The sequence below is a fragment of the Rhyacophila brunnea genome, unplaced genomic scaffold, assembly GCF_057557595.1.
Source record: "Rhyacophila brunnea isolate RB1 unplaced genomic scaffold, BYU_Rbru_1.0 scaffold_17, whole genome shotgun sequence".
In the NCBI taxonomy this organism is placed as follows: Eukaryota; Metazoa; Arthropoda; class Insecta; order Trichoptera; family Rhyacophilidae; genus Rhyacophila; species Rhyacophila brunnea.
Window position 1 is genome coordinate 39,013,944 of NW_028232827.1, and position 25,388 is coordinate 39,039,331.

Sequence of the window (25,388 nt, forward strand, 5' to 3'; positions counted from 1 at the left end):
TCCTATTAGGATCGGACATGGTCGGAAAAAAAACATGTCAGATCTTAACAGCCTACCTCCACCCTTCGCCACTGATGTATACATTTATCTATACAAATACTTAATACATAATTGAAATAGGTTGTTAGTTATTAAAATTAATTGTGAGTTAGAATAGTTCTGCATTCGGCTGACGATTTGTTCTGCGATACCTTTCGGTGTGCCCCTTTATCAGATATTGTATTATGGTGGAGTGTATGGAGCGTAATGAGAAATTGTAATTAAATTTAATATAATTTTTCATAGTTTATATTTTAATATCTAATTTAGGTTGGTTTGAAAAATACTGTCATGTAAGCTGGTTAAGGAAATAAAACAATGTATAGTTAAGGCGATACTTCAGTGAAACGGCAAATAATTTTCAACTATAGGCGCGACGAAATTTTGGACTCGCTGGCACTCAGAGACCGAACGTCGAGGTGTGAATACGTCAATTTGTTTCGTGATGGCGACGGGGGTATTAATTCTTAAATCGTGTAAAGATGACTGAAAACGTTACCCATTTACTTTAAAAAGAAAACATGTCAATGAATATATTATTATTGTTACTAATAGAATAATAGACTAATAGTCGCCAGTGCAAATGACGCATGACAAACGAAATATAATTTGTCATATAAATCCAACATGCGTCCATTTAATGTTCTGTTTATTGTTCTATTAGTAACAATAATAATATATTCATTGACATGTTTTCTTTTTAAAGTAAATGGGTAACGTTTTTAGTCATCTTTACACGATTTAAGAATTAATACGCCCGTCGCCATCACGAAACAAATTGGCGTGTTCCCAGCTCGACGTTCTCTTTCTGAATGCCAGCGAGTCCAAAATATCGTCGCGCCTATAGTTGAAAATTATTTGCCGTTTCACTGATGTATCACCTTAATGCTTTCCCTTCATAATCTCAACGGAATCATAATATTATATTACAATAAATTGAATGTATACGATTTTTTTGTTTTATGAATTTTGTGACTGACCAAAATCGACGCGTTGGACATGGCTGGACTATTTCTTAGAAATAATTAAAATATGTTGCAAATTTTGCATTCGAATTCAATTTGCAAGCAGAGTGACGTTCGAGATGCAGCTTTGTGAAATAATTTCAAAGGAAGATGTTACTTTTGCTAAAATTAAATTTACTCAGAATTAACGACAGGACTTTAAAAGATATGGCCAATTATTTTCATACTCAAAAGAAACTTTACTGAGATTTTATGCTAAGCCATATTGAGCAAATCATTTATTTACATCAAATGAGAAATTTAATATAATCTCACAGTTTTATTAAAGATTTTTGCATCAAACTATAGATATCTATTATTCATTATAGAACAAGAACTAATAAGCCATTAAGGCTATACCTCAGTTGAGGCATGGTCTAAAAAGATTGTGGCTAGGCGATGCGCGGATTGCGGGTCGCGGGTGGAAATGACGCATGCGTCCATTTAATGTTCTGTTTATTGTTCTATTAGTAACAATAATAATATATTCACTGACATGTTTTCTTTTTATAGTAAATGAGTAACGTTTTTAGTCATCTTTACAGGATTTAGGAATTAATACCCCCGTCGCCATCACGAAACAAATTGACGTATTCACACCTCGACGTTCGGTCTCCGAATGCCAGCGAGTCCAAAATTTCGTCGCGCCTATAGTTGAAAATTATTTGCCGTTTCACTCAAGTATCGCCTCAAGAGCATACATAAGTTAAACGGCAAATAATTTTCAACATTATGTGGGACGTAATTTCGGCCGCGTTGCCAGTCGGAGAGCGATAATCGACCTGTGAGCACGTCAATTTGTTTTGTGATGGCGTCGGAGGAATATATTCTTAAATCGTGTAAAGATGACTAAAAAACGTTCCGCATGTACTTGAAAAATAAAACATGTCATTGAATATACTATTATTATTACGAATATAATAATAAACATAACATTAAAAGTACGCATGTTGAATCTTTATGACAACTTATATTTCGTTCGGCTCGCGTCATTTGCACAATCCGCGCATCGCCTAGTCACGATCTTTTTAGACCATGCCTCAGCTGAAGTATAGCCTTAATAGGGTAATAACTGTGTTCAACCGCTTTGGATATTGATATATTACATTTACGTGATGGTGAGGTTAGGTGGAAGTTGTTCTCTATATTTTAAATAGGATATACCTACTTAGTTTACCAAGAGTACTTCCATGTACCTTTTACTTAGGTAACACTTATTATTATTTTGTTTTTTCTATTCCATGCTGTGAACGTGTTGAACTTATAATTTGTCATGTTCACTTTATGTCAAATTTTAATTAAGTACTTATATTAAATTTTTGTGTGAATGAAATTATATTTTAAAACTTGCAGTTTACTGTTAATTGTAGTTGATAAAATATGCATACAAAAAATAGTTATAGGTTTTCGTCAGGTGACACTGTTAATTTATAAAAATATAAATATTGTAAATTAGCAGTGGCACTTAGGAATGAAAAGTATAACAAAAGGCATTGTGAGTGAGTTGGTCACTGCAGAGAACTGCAAGTTATTAAATAAATTTTCATTTACATACAATAATAAAATATAATATGATAATATTAAAAAAAACTAATATATTATTTTCAACAATACAACAGACTACGAGGCATAATGATGAAAAGTGTAGTAGTAGAAGCAGTGACGGCTCGTGGAGAAGATATCTGGGGGTGCTGCGGTTGAATAAAAATAAAAAAAATGTTTATTTGGATTATATTTTACTATTACTATAGGCATGCAAAAATCATCTAATCATAGGTAGGTACTGAATTAGTGCACGTTTCCCATCCAATTGAATGACTTTTTGAACAATTTCAGATTGCTAGAGAGAGAATTAATTATCTTATACCTACTTTATTAATTAAAAACGGTAATATTAAAATTTTTCGTGGCGCTTAGAAAATGGCGTTAAAAGGAGTGGTTTAGAATTCTTAGAATAAAATAAATATTAATAGCCATAGAACATTAAATAAAAACATTCTAACTACCTACTCCAAATTTCTCATTTTTTTTCTACTGAAAATCTTCACCCAGATTCAATCTTAACTTGGAAAATTTATCAGCTATCCTTTCTCACATCATTAAGCTTTTTTTATACTTCGTAGCTTTACCAATAATACTATTATAATAGTGTATAAACTTAAACATACAATTTTGGTTAATATATGATAAAGTTCACTATGTGAGTATTAAATATAGGTATTTTATATATTGCGGTGAATGGTTACAGATAACCGACGTTAGTTTAATCACGGACTATATAGTACCTGCTGGATATCATGGGATTAAAAGGTATATAAATACGTAGCCGGATGGACGAGGATGTGAGGGAGAACAATGATGGAGTAGAGAAGGACATACAGACTCTTGGTGTGTCCAACAAGTATTTCAGTGCAGTGTTTCCAGCAACGCTGGAGACCAGGATCCACAATGCCCATAGCGCTGTTAATAACAACAATAATTGTGATAAATAAATTCTATAAATTGTCATGCGTTACTATAGAGTAAACTTTAAATATTGTGAAAAGAATTATGTAAGTAGGTACCTACTCGTACCTGCAATTAGTGTTAAGTTACCAAAAACCATACTATTGCAACATATTTTGAAGAAAAGTTATAAAGAGTATATGCTTCACAACTTTGCACTCCGGCGCTAGGATTAAAATGATTTTTTTTTACATATTATACATATTATTATCTATTTGTTTATTTATTACTAGATATCTAATTTTATGCGAGGTAATCGGGCAAAGTGACGTATCAATGTAGTAAAAAGTGCAAAGTCATAAAACGCACCTATATTCCACGCGTCTGTAATTATCTAATTCGCCTACGATGGTCCAGAGGTAACGCATCTGCTTGGTAAGTTGAGGATCTCCCGGGTCTGGTAAAATTTACATGTCCTTATTCAACGTGTGTGTTGGATACTAGAGCATACTATTTACCTAATAAGTTGAGCAAGTGGCTAACATATATTTCTCGTAATAAAATAAAAATTACAAAACAACTTCGTGAGATGGCCAATATCCTACACCGAACTGTAGAGCCAATTTAAAAGAAAACAATACTTAATTGGTGACTCATTTTAATAAATCTGTTAATTAGATCATGATATAGGCTTTGTTTCCCTTTGACTCTCTGGGAAATTTAAAAAAAAACGTTTCAGAAATCAATTATAGAGTGACGATTAAAATTTAAATTATATTTTGCTTTTTTATAACACCCCTAGTCACGCTATTGACTCATTGTTTTTGAATATTGACAAACAGGTGCTAATTTATCGGTACTGCGCAGGTGTCAACACCCGCGCTGCCAAGGGCCCTCCAAAATAGAAAATATCAAATACTATAGGAAAAGTCGTTATATCGGGAATGGAACAACTGGACGCCAGGACAATTGGACGCCGCACTGTCGTAGACACGTAAACAGAACGTAGACGATGAATTTTAATCAGTTTCTATCTACTACTTGGTTGTTTTAATTCATTTTACTCTTAACATAATGTTTTTTATTGCCTATTGAGAATTACCATGCCCAAGCTTTATATAATAATAAAAACTCTTTTTTCGTTGGAACTTAAACATAATATGCACGATTAAATCATTATTTACGTGTACATATTTAAATTCTCACGAAATATTAAATCATACTGTAATAATTTAAATATAAATAATAATATTAAATATTTTTTTAAAGGTACGTATAAGAATTTTGGAAATGCGTGGCGTCCAGTTATCCCGGCGTCAAATCATCCTAGACCCGTTATATCGTAATGGAACCCCTGAGTATACAAATAGTGGTTAGTGAATTTATCATGACAAATAATATCTTTCTTAGTATATTAACTACGTCAAAGGAAACGTCTACCTTATTATTACAGTTTTATTATAATAAGTAAATAAACAGACTTATTAATGAATTGATAGAATTCGGATAATGTTGTCAATTTTTCCTTTTGCGGTAAGAAACGTGTCGACCGCACACCACCGCATTGTATTCATTCAAAATGACAAAATGAGTTAACTAATTGATCAGCGAGGATTTATTAATTACATGAATAATCAAGTATATGACGTTTCTTAGGCATGATTTATGATCACAGAACAGATAATATATAGAATTCCGATAGGCTATATAGCAATACAGTAAATTTTTGACGCAGGGTTTTGAATGTGTGGTGTCCAACGAAACTGAACCACGCATTATAGACGTGCAATAGTGTGTGTGTGTGATACACCAATATTAAATGAGCGTCAATAGATACACCGAGACCAGTTGTCAGTATTTGACGTATGACGTATATTTGACACTGTCTTGTTTAAATTTATCCCGTATTCGTTCTTACTCGAGATCGGTTGCCTGCTTCTCCTTACCCGTATTTCAGTTCCCATTATTTCTGAGTTCCCTGTTTATAATATTTGATAGGTGCGCGCGCACTTATGTTACATTTTTTGCATTTATATCTGGCAAACGACCATGAGATTTGTAGGTGAAAGTTTCAGATTGATAGCATTTGCATTAACAAAAATGATTTCATGGGATACCTAAATTGTATATTATGCATTGTATAAGAAAGTCTTTTATTTATATTTATAATAATACTTTGGGCCCACGTTGGTCGCCAGTTATAGTATGTTATAGTCTTTATAAAATAGAAGCACTTCCGGTTTTAGTATTTATTTCGAGTTCACAGAGATTAATCAACAATAACAGAGAATACTTCAAACGGTACACGAAGATAGATTTAACAAGATAAAATGACTCGCTCGACCATATAACCAGATCAACTTGCCAAAGGATTAGTTCATCTCAGGTATCTTGATATCTCGATAGTGTAAGGTGCTTAGTCTCAAAATAGAGGCTGAGAGAGATCATCTACGAACTTTGAACGATGAACTTGCCAAAGGATTAGTTCAGTTCTGATAGGTATCACATTGGAAAACTAGATACCACACTCACCACTGGAAACGAATCTCAATAATGTAAGGTGATTAGTCTCATAGAGGAAAAATGGATTTCTACTAAATTAATAACAATAATGTAGTCAATGCTTTATAAATTTAATCAATATTATTTGAGTTGTTTTCTACTTGAACAAACGGAAATAGACAAACATGCAGATACTTTTAGATGGCTACAATCCTGGGATTAGATAAAATTCAGGTGTTATTTATATTTAATGTGTTCGGATCCAGTGTTTTATCCAATACTTTCAAAGTCAAATTTATGTATATACATATATTATATTATAATAGTGGGCTTAAATAGAATTGAAAAAAAAAACAATAAATCGATGTAAGTACCGCCCTGGTCACTACATACGTAGGTGATGTATATATTGATTGCAACACAGAATTTAGTTCATTTCAAATTAATTGACTAAAATAAGTAAATTAATAGTTATTTAGCCGCTGACTGAATCATGCCGCCCCAATGCTGCACACCCAAACATCCCCGCTTGGAGGAATGGAACAACTAGACGCCAGGACAATCAAACGCCGCACTGTCGTAGACACGTAAACAGAACGTAGACGATGAATTTTAATCAGTTTCTATCTACTACTTAGTAGTTTTTATTCATTTTACTCTTAACATAATGTTTTTTTATTATGGATTGAGAATTACCATGCCTAAGGCTTTATATAAAAATAAAAAACTCTTTTTTCGTTGGAACTTAAACATATGCACGACTTAATCATTATTTACGTGTGCATATTAAAATTTATAATAATTTAAACAATAATAATATTAATTGTATTTTTTAAAGTGCGTATAAGTACCTAACATCTATTTATTTTCGAATTGCGTGGCGTCCAGTTGTCCCGGCGCCAATTCGTCCTAGACATAGATATATTAAAAGTAAAGATAGGCAACGATTTGGCTTCCTCATACAACTGAATGAAGCATGCCGACAACAGCCGATAACTCACGAGAAATGGCGACGCGATAAAAAAATGCAGGGCATCACGGAGGATTTACTTTGGTCATTATAACGTACCCATATAATATAATGTTAACGTGGAAATATTGCAGCAAATTGATTACCAACCTGTTTCACCATACTTTTTCACCATACATGCCTGCTTCACCATACTTTCATATACCATGCCGCCCCTAGGTCCTAGACCTCCCGCTTGGTACGGCCTTCGATGTTTGTAGAAATCTCGTGGCTCTCTTGATTTGTTTCATCCATCGTTAACTCTTGCTCACCAACCTCTGACTACGAGATTGCTAAAACAGTTGGTATACCCATGAGTTATGTTTAATAAACTAGGTAAACCGAGAATCAAATTGATTAAGTTCATACTATTATGACTCAATCTAGGCGTAGTCCAAAATATTTGAGTAAAAGTAATTATGTATTATATGGTATTATTAATCAATACCGTCAGATTACGTAGATAATAATAACGATAGGAAATACGTCACTTAGAAAACGGATTTTTTTAAATTGTGGTTTTACAATTGAAAAAATAATAAACTACATAATTATAACCTGGTGGTTTTATTGCAGTCTGATGAGTGGCTTGACCTATCTATTGTAACCACCAGACATTTTTTTCTATAGTGAGAAGTTCACAGTTAATTTCATTGTTTGATGACAGAGATGTTTTAGTCATTGACTCATTATAAAAACGTCCGGTTTAAATTTTAATATAATTATTCAAATAAAATAATGTGGGAGGTATTCTTAGAAATTAGCATCACAGTAAGTAGGTACTTACATGTCAAATAAAGCAAAACATTTTCCTGTTATATATAGATTAAACATTTTAATATAAGTGCATAACTTTATTTGGAACACATCAGAAACAAATGCCAAATATTAATATTGGTTCCGGTGCGGAATTTGAACATGCATCCAATAGATTCCGGTCAACGTGGTTTACCAAAAAATCCATCCATGACATACAATTATATAATCAAATTACTAATGGCTACGTGACTGGCGTGTTATCAATAAGCCCAGCAACCATACCAATATAATTATATTTTTTAAAATCCTGATTTTAATCCACTCTACTCAATAATATTGTAATTTGGAAATTTATTAACTGCCACTTTCTCGTGTAATATTGCTCATTTTCTCACCCCGCCCCTTGAGTGATATTGACAAAATCATAATTATATTATATACCTACACCATGGCCCCCACAGAGGTCGGTTGATAGGGCTCTAGCCTAGGGGCCCGGGCTCAGGGGGAGGGGGCGGCGGGGCGGTTTGACCAGATAAATGAGATAAACACAGGTCTGATATTTGCTGTAATAGTAAAAAAGGCGCTATTTCACTTCGGGGTTATTCCCACTAGGTTGTGCAATGCTATTTTTGGTTAGTATGTATTGATACTCGACAACTCCATAATTCGATATGTTCAAAAATCGCTAAAAATACATTGAATTTTATTTGATCTCGAACACCATTTAGAAAACGCTACAGTAGAGTGTCAGACTGCCTTTAATATTAGCGATAGGTAGGGGGGCAGCCAAAGATCCTGGCTTGGGGGCCCGCTTCAGGATGTGGGGGCCATGACCTACACTCATTTTTGGTTACAAAATGATATTCATTGGATAACTTAATCATGAATTACAGTGCATGAATTAAGACTCAGAAACTGAAAATGATCTATTGGTATCTGAATCCATATATTATATTATTATAATCTTATATTGTCTGCTGAACATATCTACCACTTAACTCAAAAATCAATAAAAATAGTGATAAAAATGCTATGAGGCATTCCAAGAGTTAACTATCTCGAGGTATGAATTGTCAATGTAGCGCAATTCACTGCAGCCCCAGCAGCTGTGCTAGCTAGATAGAGTGAGATATAGGACAACAATTATATGTCGATTTGGAAAATTATTACTCACATCGCAACATTAGCAGCATTGCGCACGCCTTTAGTTAAAGTTGTCTTCTTAGACGCCCGCAAGAACAGTAGTTGAAGTTCTGCTAACATTATAATTACCTTTTAATTACCACAGTTAAATAACACGTTAATTATATCTAATGGCCAACGACTCCAAACGCGCCAGTCGCGGTGTTAGCACTAAATGAGTTAATACATTGGACGCTAAAGACGCGCAACGATTAGGTAGCCATTCAATATAATTAGCATGGTATTTAAATGTGATAATTAAAAAGTAATTATCTAGTCAGCAGTCAATGTGTTTTAAGCGAAATATTTTCAGTATAGTGGAATGGCAATATACCAACCGCTGTACCATGTATATGTATAATATACAATGTTATACATACGAAGCAAACGTGACATTATAATTATTATACACGCGATATAATATTACATATTTCCAGTTCGACGACATCTTTTTTTTAGAATCAAACGTCAAAATGAAACAATAAAAAAAACTGTCAGTGGCACTGCGCACGCATAGCAGGTGTTAGGTTGCAAATTTGCACATATAATTAACTCAGAAAGAAGTTATCTCGGATTAAGAGCATACATAAGTGAAACGGCAAACAATTTTCAACAGTAGGTGCGACGAAATTTCGCATGGATAGTCGAGGTATGAGCACGTCAATTTGTTTTCTCATGGCTTCGGAGGAATATATTATTAAATCGTGTAAAAATGACTAAAAAACTTTACGTATGTACTTGAAAAATAAAACATGTCAATGAATATACTATTATTATTACTGATATAACAATAAACATAACATTCAATACACGCATGTTGAATTTCTATAATAAATTATATTTCGTTCGGCACGCGTCATTTGAACAATCCGCGCATCGCCGATCTTTTTAGACCATGCCTCAACTGAAGGCCTTAAGAAATACAACGAAAACATGTTATGAAGTTAACTAGTTCACTAGTTGGAATCGAGCTGCAAGAGCAATTTCGTTGATTTTAAACGACTATTATCTACCGATACAGCAGTTTGAAGAACCCTGTTTCAGGTGAATACCCTTTTTGTAGAATACGATAGCATAATAAACTAAGTAAGCAATCGTTAAGTATGTTATATGCGACTATGTTGTCCTTGTTTCTAACAGCGCTTACCAAGTTTAAGAAACATTCTTTTGTCTAATTCCTCAGTGAGATCAATTTGCTGTAATTTTTCCATTAGTTTGTTCAGTGGTGCCATTAAAGATGTGGACCACGCAACGCAAGGACTCCAAATTATACACAAGACGTACGGTAATGACCGCCGCGCGCATTCTCATTTATCATCATTCTGTGTTGGCCCCGATACGCTGATAGAGATACTGCTTCCCCATCTTCCATTTCCATGATCAGGTTCTTACAACTTAGGATGTCATAATATCAAAACAAACTACCTGCAGAGCTGGAGCGCTCGATTATTTTCCGAAAATATTAAGATGTGCGTTATATACCAGGGTTTGCGAACCTTTTTACGTACGCGTACCTACCAAATTTTCCCAAATAATATTTTTCAAATGCCTGACGTGCCAAGCAGTTTTTCATGAGGAAAAAAGTAGTTTCTAAAAATTCACATAACACACTTGTTATACTCGTAGCTTTATCATTTTTTGAATAACACCATACATTTCGGTCCACCAAGTTTTTGTTTCTAATTTGCTACAGCCATTTTTTGGGTAGAAATATTTTTTTTTGTTATTGTATTACTTAGTATGGTTCTTTAAGCTCAAATTTACATAATAATTGCTCCGATCAGATGAGGAATCTCTGATCTCGACTGAATCTCGCTACAGTGGTCTCAAGCATTGTAGATCGATCAAAATCAGAGGTTCGCAGCGCGGCTTACCCGCCGCCTGATGAGGTTAGCGTGATAATATTATATGTGACGCATAAAGCCTAATGACCGACCTATACAATAATATATTTACATTAAACTAATGATTATTCTTGAGTATTTGCCTGCCATATTTTATACAATGCGATCTGTCAATTATCAGCATAATCATCTTGCGTGCCATAGGTTCGCTACCACTGGACTAGTGGTATAAGAGATAGTCAGTCTTATAAAACCACGAATAGTGTCCATACAGTCTCAGTTAATTTCTTTTGAACGATATTTTAGACGCTTTGAAAAGTTATTTTTAGATACCATATTATATTAATTAATGTTATTTTATTTCTATACCCATGTGAATAATTATTAACCTTGCCAGAGTCCACCCTTGCGACCGTCGACCCAAGACGTTTCGTTCGATGTACGTTGACTTTATATTATAAGGTCGTTATTCCATCCCAGCTTTTCAAGTATTTTGGTGATTTTATCAATGAAAACTTTTAACTTCTAAGTACATTTTAATGCATTGAGCTTTTGATACGCGAATTAAATTTAATTGATAGCTTTGACGGTCTTGTATTGAGCTTTTGGTACATATTATTTACATTTTACTGAAATTATTTTATTACAATAAAATTATTGACGCTACTCCAGGCAGGCAACACATTTTACATAGTGACGAAGACTCCATATTAGAAGATTAGTTAGTTTAGAGCTCGGGTGTACGTCTTTCTCCAATATATTTTAATATCATTTGTTATTATTATATATCTTTTTATTAATGTAGTTGTATCATCATCAGCCTGAATCTATCCACTGCTGGATGAAGGCCTCTTAAAGCTGCTTCCACTTCTCTCGGTACTGTGCATTGCATTGCCACGTACTTCCGCAGAACTTTATCATTTCATCGATCCAGCGGCCTCTAGTTCTACCTTGCGGACGTTTTGTACTTCTTGGATACCACTGGATGACTAGATTTTCCCAACGATTGTCTCTTCTTCGAGCTATGTGTCCAGCCCATCTCTATTTAAGGCTTTTAATAAACTCTATTACATCGCAAACCCTTGTCCGCTTCCTTATCCACTCATTCTTCTTTTTGTCCTTTCGCGTTCTCCTCCATACCACGTTGTGTTACTCTAAAACTCTAAAAGTAAAATATTCGCCAAACTTCGAATACTTATTTAAATTTGTGAGAAAAAATCAAAGTTTTGTTTGAAAATCATGACGTGTGCAATTTTGGTAACTTACTCGCAATCTAGATGTAGTTTATTATTGGATATTCGTGATTAATAAATTACACCGTGACTCAAAACAATACAATTAAAATCGATCAAGAGCTTCGACAATATAACCTGAAGTCTAGCGTTGCCATATTTTTGTATGTCGATTATAGTACAAAGACATACAAATTATAATATATCTGAAAAATCTATAGTAACCTATACATTCTACGTATTGGATCACCCCATATTATAGCATATTTGGCATCAAATTATGGTATAACTACTGTTTTACATTTTTCACGAAATTAAAATATTATTGTACTATAGTAATTATTATAGTAGGTACGGTTGGCAACACTACTATATTCCTTCGACTCGACAGGACAGGCACCTTAGCTTTAGCCTGCTTAGTGAGAATAGCGGCACAGTCGTACGCGGACGCACACTTGGGTTCAGCGGATTTTCTTTCGCGGCTGAGTTTTTGAATCGATATTTAAAAAAAAAAACAGTTTACTTTGTAATTTATTTGCTAAATAATAATATTTATTTGAAGTTTTAGCACGGCGTGTGTTTGACGGCTAATTTTGTGACTAGTGAAATATCATTGACTTTATTTCAGTATTTATATTAACTTACTGTATTGTTTTTGTGTGTTATTATAAAAGCTACTTTTGTTTACTGTAAACAATAACTGTGCATACACTTTTAGCAGATATAACCTCCGTAAGTAAAATATTTATTTGTAATTTTTATTATTGTATTATTATTATTTATATTATTCTTAAATTAAGCTTTGTTCAGATTTATTTTGATTAATTGGCGCGAAGTCTTTGACCTTTAATTATAATTTTAAGTCAGTTTTAGCGAAAAATTATTAAATCAAATGTTTTTCGCAAGAGTTACTTATATATGCAAATTTAAATAATGTGAACGACTTCTAGAGAATAACATACAAATTCATTCAATTATTTTTTCGTGCTAGAATATAACACAAGATAGTAAAGCTTTCGCTCGGATTGCAGTGCTAAGTTTTTTTCATGGATTTATTATATAAATTACTATTCAGCTGCGAATGTCATGCTACGTAGACGAAACCGGTCTTGATCTTTATCAAATTACATATATGGGATAAATATGATATATTATTTAGCTTCATTTAGAATAACAATTACTACTACTAATTACAAGTATTACTAAATTCGTACGTATAATCTAAATTGACATTATTAATCTGTCTTTGATGTTAATGAAAAAAATATTTTTTTAAACTACATATGTAGTTACCTACGTATAATATTTGGTACTTTAGAGTAGATCTTTCTGTCGATGCGTTTGTATTTCAAAACAGCGTCTGTCAACAAAACAGGTTCAAAAAATAGTAATAGAATTAACAACAAAAATACTTCAGTTGATAACCGTCAAAATTATTACAAACTTTTAAAACGTCTCATATACTAACTAGATAGGAGGTATATTATATCTGAGGTGTTTTCAAATTATGTATGTTCAATAAAGTAATGTTAAATTCTAAAATCTTGTGAAATATTCGTTGAATGAATAAATTAAGTTTATAATATTGTAAACACAACCTAGATTTGTTTAGTTACTATAATATAAGTAACTTAATTTATTGTTATTTCTTTGTGGAAAAGCATGATAGTTACAAGGATTATCAAATATTTATGATGCTAATTAAATTATTTTTATTCAATAAATAATTCACAAGATTGAAGAATATAAACACTCTTTATTGAACATAATATCTATACTAAATAATATATAAATAAATGTGTAGGGAGGGAATCGCCAATATTAATGGAATTTGAAATAACGCCTCAGAAGCATTGTATTGGTAGCTTAGTAGGTAAAGCTTACTGCATAGAATTTAATGGATGTGTATTCATGTATAAATAAATTTAACACATTTTTTGTCTTTTTTCTTAATATTATCATCAAATTTGTAAATAATTGTTGTGCTGAGGATTGAACTGGTAATACAAGTGTACAGGTGACCAAGACCAATAATGTGATTCTAAATAATTATACATTATTTTCAACATGTCGATATGAGGACAAACCGAACCAAAACATTCAAATTATATGATATTCTTGCTATGAAAATAATAACGACATTAAATAGGTATACCATGTCCATTTTATGTACCCCATGGCCCCCACAAGGGGGAGGCTGACAGGGCTCTAGCCAAGGGTCCGGGCCCAGGGGGGCCCGGCGTGGCAGATCCACCAGATAAATGATATAAACACACATCTTAAATTTAATTCAATATTAAAAATGTCGCCTGTGGCGCTATTTTACATCGGGCTTATTACCTTTTTAAAAAATATGGTTGTCCGATGCAGTTTTTGGTTGATGTGTGTTGATACTCGACAACTCCATAATTCGATGTGTTAAAAAATCGCTAAAAATACACTGAATATTATTTGACCTCTAACACCATTTGGAAAACGCCAATGTAGAGCGTCAGATTGCCTTTAACACTTTAACCTTAGTGGTAGGTAGGGGGGCCTGCCAAAAATCCTGGCCTGGGGGCCATAATGTACCCCCAATGTTTTAAATAATATATATACCTGGGAATATTTTAATTTCATTTTAATACAAAAAATATTCATATTTGAATCCTGTTTCATAAGGTTTGTGATGTGATGACGGTCCCTACCTCATTTTTTAATTAGGTATAATGTCACTTTATTCCACAACACCTGATTTTTTTTTCCTCAAAATTTATTTTTTTGGTACCTTTTTCACATCCTATAATATCAGGATTGGCGAACAGATGGCACGCGTGCCAGAGGTGGCACGTACGAAAATTTAACTGGCACGTGAAGGATTTACAAATTCAATTTTTTGTGCATAGTATTTCCGTACTCCTCATTTATATTTCATCTTTCTGTACACCTATACGTTTTTAAGCTGGTAACACTGCCATTGACATTATGGTTATTGCTTGTTATTTTGCCTCAAAACTAATCGTTAAAAATTGGAAACCGTTCAGTGATGGGGAATATATAAAAGAAGTGTGGTTAAAATGCTCCCACGATCTCTTTGAAAATTTTGAAAACAAGGAAAAAATATTCAAAAAATAAAAGATATGCATTCGACTAGAAATAAGATGAAAGATTATAGATAATATCAAGAACTCAATTGTAAAACATTTTCAATAGACTTCTTAAAAACATTTTTTTTCATTTTTCGTCAGACACTCGAAAAATAATATTTGGGAGAATTTTGCACGCGCACGTAAAAAGGTTCGCCAATAATGCTATATAATCACAATTCCCAGTTGTTTTAAATTAATTCACCTTCCATGTAAGTAAGTGTTACTCTTGAATAGTCCCAAAGTGAGGGGGAGATCATCCTGTCTCGTCCTATGAGTTTTATACTTAATTAAGCGTAAACAACTAGTTTGTCTTTGCAGTCTTGATAATGGTGTAACAACCGGTATAGCCATCGACCTAAACTAAGCCAGATAACAATACGATTTAATGGCATAATCAGGCAGGGATTAATTGGATTTTAAAAACTAACCAACACCTTTGCAATTATTATTTTCTTAGTCCAATGAAAACATTTAAGTACGACTGACCATGTTTCGTTTTCACTATTTATGACGAATATCTACAGCCTACCTCCACTCTTCGCCACTGCGACGTATATTGGATATAACATGTGAAAAGGTTCTTAGAATATCTAGCATATTTTTTGTTTTATATTCTAGAAAAATAAATAAAATTACAACTATAACTGAAACGAATAGCATTATAAAAATGAATACATCGGACTCTTATTGATTAAGCATTATACAAGCTCTTTTACATTGGTACATTTTTTTTTCAATTTTAGGGGATGAATATTAATTGAATTTTTAATTGAATACCGAGTGGCTAGGTGGACATCGTAACAAAAGTGCTTTTTATTACAATATTTCCGAGCTTTCGCTATTATGCGCGTTTTTTCTTTCAACGCGGTTGAGTGACTCGTTCGTTTAGCTCGCGAGCTTTCGTTCGTTTCTTTTTAACTGGCTTTGTTCCAAAAAGCACACAAAAGCTTACAAACAAGCATTTAACCAAATCCATATTTGCTAAAAAACAACAAACAAACAAACAATGCAATGTTATGATTAAATGTCGTGAGATTACATTTAAGGTTACCTATCTAATACAACCTGAAAAGGCGATTTTAAACATTTGAAGGGATTATTTCAATATTAACAATCATCAAGATTAACTTATTATGTTATAATATAGTCAATATTTAATATTGTAAGGTTCTTTTCCTATTGGAAAACTCTATGATGTGTTTGTGAACTGTTTCAAATTCCGCAAACGGAAGGGTAACCCGTGTTTGTAATAATTAATCAAAATGATTATGTATATCACTTACAGATGGCGCTAGGCGTTCATCATGTTTGTTAATGATGTCCTTACGTATATTTCATTGTTATCAGTTATCATCATTATTAAATACTGGATATACACATATAATTTATGAATGGTAGATTATTATAATATGTCCTCGTAATATTTATTGCCTTGATTAATTACAAATGCTGATTTATAAAAAAAACCTTCCTTTAGGCTAATTATTGACATTTTATAATCAAACATATAAATCTCCGAGTGAAATACCTGCAGCTAATTTAATCATTAGCATTAGTAACCATATCCCGATAGAAGAATGTTTTTCTTCAAAATGCGATAAATTAATGGCATATGCAAAAAAGCACAATAATATGATATATATATAATATTTTCTTTTGACCATGTCCGATCCTAATAGGATCATATGGGCCCCCATATAGTGGAGGTTTGTAATAACATTTTTTTTTGTTTTTACGAGAAATGGATGTTAGCCACTTGCTCAACTTATTATGTCCATAGTCTGACTCCAAACACAAATTAAAAAAACAATATGTGTATTTGCCAGATCCAGGGTTCAAACCTAGGACCCACGGCATTATAATCCGACCCTTAAGCCGTTCAACCATCGTGGGCTTATGATGTACCTAATATTTATATTACAAACGTGAAAAAATTGAATATTTAGTTTCATATTAATACATTAAATAAAATATATATTTTTTTAATATCAGATTCAGATATAATATCTTGAATATCCTTTTAAGGCGTAGAGGATGAATTCTATACACAAGACTGCTATCGGCAGCTATTGAAGGTAGTTTTTCATATGTTTGTATCGAAGTATTATAATTGTTACATTTAGTTAGCCGTCTGAATAACCAAAACTGTCTATTTCGCTCTAAAATTTAGCACAGTCAAGAGATGTGCTGTTATAACAGCACTTATTGTAACAATTACAAGTAACTTATTGTAATTGTTACAATAAGTGCTAATACTTCAATACAAAAATATGAAAAACTACCCTCGATAGCGGCCGATAGCAGTCTTGTGTATAGAATGGATTCGCTGATGTATATTAAATTATATTATGGAATAATATGTAGTTATCTACAATATTTTATTGTTTTCATATTACATCTTATATTAAGTAGTTTTCCACCAATAATTGACAGTTAATATTACTAATGTGAAAGTATTTTTCTATCTAAAGGTAGCTGATTAAAGAATCTATCTAATTTTCGACAGTAAAAACTAATTTGTATATTGCAATTTATGGTATTAAGAGTGAAGTTTATTTTCGATCAAATTATTTTTGTTAAATATGGATTAAATATATTTAGATCGCTATATTCGTAGAGCGAAGTCGATGATTTCCGTGCCGTTCCTGGCTGGAGAATTTACAATATACAGACTCGCATTCACAAACATATTGGAGCGATCATAATAAACAATAGACTGCTTGTATTTTTGGTCTAGCTGTACTTATATAAACTTTTTTCTTGATATTAACAGGAAGTGGAAGTAGCTTGTCTTTGGTTTATAAATATTCTGAATGCGTTTCTATCAAATGCACCTATGTATACTATGTAGTAATAATATTATGACGGAGTTAGGGCTTGCGCAGACAGAGAGCGGTCGGAGTTCTGCGTTCAACCAACCGTTGACCGCTAGCGTTCAGGGACAGCAGACAGGTGGTGGTCAACAATAAGCGTTCCATTTGTGGACGAACGTGTAGTGACACAGGCGCTGCATAATGCGAGACCGCTATATTCCGACTGCGAGTGGAAGTGAGAAAGCACCGCTGTTGCGTACTCACTCCCCCGTGTGGTTTCGCTCTATGTTGTTTGACTGCTCAAATTCCTATGACGGGACTGGACGGGAGGTACGGCGTTCTTTGTAATTCCGGGAATAGAACTCTAGAACGCTAGCGTTCCAATTGACCGGCGCGGTCTGACCGCCGGCTGTGTACCCATACAGTATGAAGTCCATACAATACAAAGAACGCCGAACTCCGAACGCGGAACGCAGACCGCCTGACCGCTCTCTGTCTGCGCAAGCCCTTAATGAATAGAGATTTTTTGACACGGTTAACACTGACGTGCCGAAGTAGGCAGGCATTACACTGCTCAGGAGTGGCACACTCTAAAGGGCGAAATATAATGGAAGGGAAGATAAGAATAATATACAACCTTTGAAAGTAGGTGTTGTATTTTTAAAAATACGCATAGATCATATCAAAGTTTAAACGTTTAAGATTTATATTGCATTTTATACAGTAGGCCAGTTTGTATACTACTTAACCCTTTCCAGTTGAAGAATTCAAATTGTAATAACATTATTATGAATTAAATTTATAGTAAAATTTACAATTATAATTATCCATATTGACTACTCGGCAATTAAACCATTTTTAACCCATTAAAACGTAACATATAATTTATACAAATAACATAAAATAATATTATACATCAAAATTTAAAAGATCATTGTTAAAAATGTATATATTTCACTTAGGTTAATCATGTACCCAGTTATAATCGTGTTGTAACTGTATCTAGTCTGTACGTTATATTTGTAATAGTTTGGTAGTTCTATATTTTATCATAATATGTATACAGTTTTGGCTAGTCGAAACCAGATCCAAGATCGCCACAAAAATATTAAATGGTGGTTACCCAGTGAAACCACTGGGGAGAACTAAGACTATGACACGTATAAGGGTGGCATCTAAATTCTTCTCAAAAGTGATATTTTTAGGAACGTCAATCTAAATTCTAGGCAAATTATGAACAGCGTGTGGGTGGAAAAATGATAAAATAAAAGCGTATATTAAACGATAACGAGTATATTTATTGGAAATAATGTTTTTCCACCTGGGGTGCTAATACTGTCAAATATCAGGGAGTGTGTATGACGAAGTTTTAAAGATTTTAATTCCACTATATTAACGGCCCACGTGCTCGTCGTAGGTCAAAATTGAGTTTTTATTATATTTTCAAACCATGATCCTGGACACTCCTTAAACGTTGTAGATAATCTATTTATATAATTTTGAAGCCTTATTATCCTTTATATTTATTTTAAACATTTGATGACTGCATAAAGTATTTTTGTTACATAAAATAGTATTCTTTTAAACCTCTCGCTCTAATGTTTTAGAACATAGTCATATTTCGGTACATAAATGTGCAGTGGTGTTAAGATTTTTTACATTTATTAATTTTTAAACGCATTTATAAAACCATTAGTATAATTTATTACGAGATAATTTTTGTAAAATATTCACGATAAAAAATTATATTGATAATCTCTGTGATCCCAAATTTGACAAGAATTAGGCATTTTATTATTGAAAAAATCGGCAAGATTAACACATTTGAAGATGATTCTAAAGATATTTATTATAAGCTATGTCTTTGACCAATCAAGTGTGATAAAGATCTTTACTTTAATTATAGTTTGTCAATTTATGGCTACGGCCGTATGTTGTAGCTTAACCACTGGGGAATGCCAAAAGAAATGGCGTATTTCAATAAAACACTACCTTATTCTTAGGTCAATAATTATTATAAAGCAATCATTATTCATATCGTTTCATCATCATTTATCGTGAATATTTTACAAAAATTATCTCGTAATAAATTATACTAATGGTTTTATAAATGCGTTTAAAAATTAATAAATGTAAAAAATCTTAACACCACTGCACAGATATGTACCGAAATATGACTATATTCTAAAACATTAGAGCGAGAGGTTTAAAAGAATACTATTTTATGTAACAAAAATACTTTATGCAGTCATCAAATGTTTAAAATAACTATAAAGGATAATAAGGCTTCAAAATTATATAAATAGATTATCTACAACGTTTAAGAAGTGTCCAGGACCATGGTTTGAAAATACAATAAAAACTCAATTTTGACCTTCGACGAGCATGTTCCCCCTTAAGCCGAATGTAATTTTCACTGATCAGTAGTAAGTAGTACTTATACATCCTGATGTAAATTTGTTTTATAACAGTTTTCTTTCTTTTGATTAATTATATTATAATTAAATATGTACTATATATATACTTAATATTTTTAATAGACTACTACTACCATCGAGTGTCATGGAAAGCACTTAAATGAGAACTGGAAAAACACTAGTTAATTTCGTCGCAATTAGATAAGACACACATAATTTAGTTGGTTAGAGTACATGGTCGCGAATCCCAGGGGGCGTGGGTTCGACCCCGCTGACTTTTTTGAAAAAGATTTTTTCTAGTGGTTATATTTCTCTGACGTATTTTCAAATTATGTGTGTTTAATAAAGAATGTTACATTTTTAAATCTTGTCAATTATTTGTTGAATAAATAAATTAGTTTATTAACTTAAATATTACTTCGAATTGAATATTAAATAAAACATGTGAGTGCTTACTTCGGTACATACCCTTTAGATAGTCGTATAAATTAAAATTGCACGATGTTTAATACTGTCAAATTTATATTTATAATTTAATTAATTCTTTTAATGGACTTGATTTTATTAAAATATAATATATTATATCTCTAACGTACTTATTTTTAAAATTCGCACAAATTACCTTTTTTTCAAATTGTTGATCAATGAAAAATTAATTCGGCTTAAATATTTTCTATCCTCTGTGAATCGGTCTAGACCTAGTGGTATCGGCAAAATTTCTTTCGTACAAATTGCCAGAAACAATGGTTTCGTCAACAGCAGTCAGTAAATTTTCAATATCTATATATTATAGTGCATTTGATAAATCATTATCTATCTCAGATGCCATGTTAGAGTAGAACTAATGATTATTCATTTATGCTACTTATCTATCTAGTTTGTACAAATTTTATTATGAATCATCGTATTATTACAGGTGTTTGTAATATCAACATGTCCTACATGGTACCTGACGATAATAATTTTGTCATACCTACTATGGACGATGAACTCTTATTTATTTTTTATAATAACAATGGACAATTGAATTAATCATTTTTACACGTGGAAATGAAACGTGTGTTTGTTTATTTTGTAGTATTCTTTGTTTATGATCATTTCCAACTTCAAGGCGTCTATTCTAAAAGCCACGGTTATCGCGGATTTTAGCACCTGCGCGCGCAAAACTATTTGAAAGTAATTTTCATTCACTACTTAACCTGATCTAAAACTAATCTTATGAAAGCCATTTGCGAGCTTCTTCTGGCAAATCTATTTTCAGTATGATCACAATATTGAAGCTCGATTTGATGTAAATAAGTTATGCACATTTTTAATTTTTTTTTTATGAAAACATCGATGATTTTAAAAATAAGTTAAAACTATAAACCAGTAAAAAAAACTCTTTTAATGACCATAAAACGATATGTAGGTGGGAACCTGTACCAAACTGACATTTTTTTTATATCTCAGTTCATTTTTATCTTTGATTTTAAATAAAAATATATTTTTTTAAATGTTATTAGACAAGTATCAATTAATTAAATACTTTAAAATGTAAATTATAAAAAAATGTCTCAAATTATCGCTAGACTCGAATTACGAAGAGTCTTGGTATGGGGAATGTATCTACGAGAAGCTACGAGGTAAATGTGGAAATCAGTGGCATACGCTAGATTTTACTTTCTTTTTTTTATCTCATAATCTGGTGAGACTCAACATTTATTAAAACACTGTAAGAGCCTACTTCAGTGAAACGGCAAATACTTTTCAGCAATATGTGGGACGTAATTTAGCAAGCGTTGCCAATCGGAGAGCGATAGTCGACCTGTGAGCACGTCAATTTGTTTTGTGATGGGGTCGAAGGAATTAATTCTTAAATCGTGAAAAGATGACTAAAAAACGTTACGTATTTACTCGAAACACAAAACATTTTAATGAATATATTATTATTATTACTTAAATAACATTAAACATAACATTAAATGGACGCATGTTGAATTTTTATGACAAATTATGTTTTGATCGTCACGCGTCGTTTGCACAATCTGCGCGTCGCGTAGTCACGATCGTTTTAGACCATGCCTCAGCTGCCTTAAAGGGTGGCTTAGAACCAGCAATAAGATAATCAAGTAAAATTTCGAAGAGGAGAGGTCTTCATGCAGCAGTGGATAGAGTGTGGTTGAGGTGGTGATGATGTTAAAAAATGGCTACAATTAAGCTCAGGTTGTAATGTCGAAATATTTCTCGTATGGCATGGAATATTGCGCCGTGTGAATGGAGCAACGCTAGTTATATGATTCAGAACAGATGCAGATTTTCGCTCGTTTCTGACTTCGCTACCAATAATAAAACGAAAATGTAAACAATGCGCGAAAAGGTCCAACACAAAGAGTTCAATTAGCACAGTGGCATACGCGACAATGTTTCTCATGGGGGTAAAATAAATAAACACCTTACAGATATTTTGTTAAAAAGATCCAAACACTTCACTGGATGTAGGGATTCCAATCTCGAAATCCCGAGCTATTTTTGATACCTATGAATCCCGGGATTGGTAAACATAATCCCGAAGATTTCGGGATTAATTTTTTTATCATTTTTTGTGGAAAATAAAATAAAAACGAAAATATAACACAAAAAATACTTTTAATAACAAATAACTAAATTAGAAATAAACTGAGTTTGAATGAAGTTTGATTTATACCCATGTGTAAGTTGCCGATTCATTTTATTTTTTCACATAAATTAATAAAAATGAGAAAGATTGGAAAAAAAACAATGCTTCGAGCTTTTAACAAAGTAATTCCATCATGATCTCGTACGTTTTACGGCAGTTTCATATTTGGCTGACTAATTAGATTTATGAAGCGGAAAGGCCATACACCATGATTTACTTTACTATTTTAAATCTCGCTAACCCATTCATCAAGTCTTTACTATCAGAAACAGCAATCTCATATTAAATTCACATTATTATTTTATATTACAATATTATTTACTCCATTAAACTTATGTATTTTCAAGATTGTACGTACAATATTAACAATAAAAATGTCTTAAATAGTATAAATTATACTAGATTTATTTTTGACCGATTTTATCAATGTTATTCGTAAATATAAAAAAATTATATTAACTATGGAAAAAATGCCAATCCCGGGATTGTCAAATTGTAATCCCGAAATCCCGGGATTAGAATTTTTGCTCGGGATTGGGTTCCCTAGCTGGATGGGGTACGTGAAAGAACGACGATGAAAGTAATCACACTTAAAGCGTATAGAAGTAGATGACTCCGGTGTTTAGGCTAAATGGAAAATGTCCACCATACTATCGTAATATCCCATTCGTGGTCCAGGGTGAAGACAATAATATTTTTTTTTGACCATGTCCGCATGTCACATCCTAAGATCATACGGCCCTCCACACAGTGAAGGTTTGTATTAACCATTTTTTTTTTACGAGAAATGGATGTTAGTCACTCGCTTAACCTATTAACCATACTTAATATGTGTATTTGTCAAACCCAGGATTTGAGCCTGGGACCCACGACATTAAAAGGCGACGCGTAAGCCGCTCGGCTATCGTAGGTAATCAGTAATAATATTATAGTCAAACAGTTATATTGTAGTAGAAGTGAAACAATTAAATACACAAGCTTTGAGAAGATCACATAAATATATTGTGACCTCACCGCGATCGAACCTGGAGCTCCCGGATGAAAAGACAATGCCGTACGCACTGAACTATGATGACCGCCATACATTAATCACTTTAACCGATAATTATCGGTGTAAAGACATATGATAATATGCAGTACTTATTCCACGTAATTTAATACTGATCAGAACCAGTTTCATCCGCATCAATGGTACCAGTTGAGAATGTTCTATTGAAGCAGATGAAACCAGTTCTGATGATTATTAAATTGGTATATAGAATATGTATTTACCTACTATTGTATTTGGTTTAAACTAAAACTATATACCTATTGATGTTAGTAAAATAATTACAAGATAAAAAGAACTTTTTATATACCACGTTTTTAAATTTTCTATTGAATCATATAAACTTGACAATTCTATGTATTAATAATTTTTTTTTTGTACTTGATAGAAATAGGTAGTGAATAAATATTATATAATACTGAAATATCATTTTGACATTTCATATTGATTTCCATAGTAACGCACGTATATATTAATAATTTAGTTGCTAGGACCCCAGACCCCTAGCAACCAATAATAGTGTCGAAATAACTTTTCATACAAAACAGAATTAACTGAAAATGAATTCAATTCCACTTAAAGATGGCTAAAAGTATTAAAAGAATGCATTGGCATCGTGTTCTGGTATATTCTAAAAGTTTCAAATGTCTAGCTAGTCGGGAAGTTAGTTAAAAATCGATTGCAAGATTTGTACTGGATAAACAACCACCGGACAAACAAGAATACGATCTAAGAAAAACGTGGTAATAATAAGCTAGTTGGGACTCTCAGTTCTTGACTGGACCCTATGATTTTGTTCTAATTTTAAATTCGTGTGGTTGCTTATGTGACAAATGAAGTTACGAAGTTTCTTGAGTCATATTGATTTTTGGCTAGACATTTGAGCCTAGTATTTTACGATGGAAATGTATAAACTATGTATGTACATTGTACCTACCTACTCCACTGCTTTTTCCTTTGCATATTGAAAACATGTGCCACGATTGTGCTTAATACACTCCAGTTAGCAGTAGGATTATTGTATATATCGTTATATATAGAACACAACACGTTTCCGCATCAAGTGACTCAACAAAGAATAAAAAACTATTTTATAGCAAGCTAAACAAAAGCCAATTGAATTTGTATGCATAAAAAACATGTGTACGTACATAATCATTTTTTTTTAAATATGAAATGTGCCCAAGTAGACGTATACCTGGTTCTCCTCCGTGAAGTTTTTAAAGAGTTAAAGCAAGGTCTGAAACTATCTATTAAACTATCTACTACTATTTGTATGGCTATACACAACATTGTCAGTTATATAC

At 32.5% G+C, this 25,388-nt stretch overlaps 1 protein-coding gene across 2 annotated transcripts in view; it reads left to right on the forward strand.

Annotated features, from left to right (window-relative positions):
• Window positions 1-25,388, forward strand: part of Mmp2 (Matrix metalloproteinase 2) — a 514,155-nt gene that overhangs the window by 38,571 nt on the left and 450,196 nt on the right. Inside the window, exon 1 of one of the 2 annotated variants that reach the window (XM_085944249.1) lies at window positions 12,435-12,748. The exons of the other annotated variant lie outside the window; for it this stretch is intronic. The gene's annotated coding sequence lies outside the window, so the exon portion shown is untranslated. Of the gene's footprint in view, window positions 1-12,434; window positions 12,749-25,388 lie in introns of those variants that run through there. 2 annotated transcript variants of the gene reach the window in all.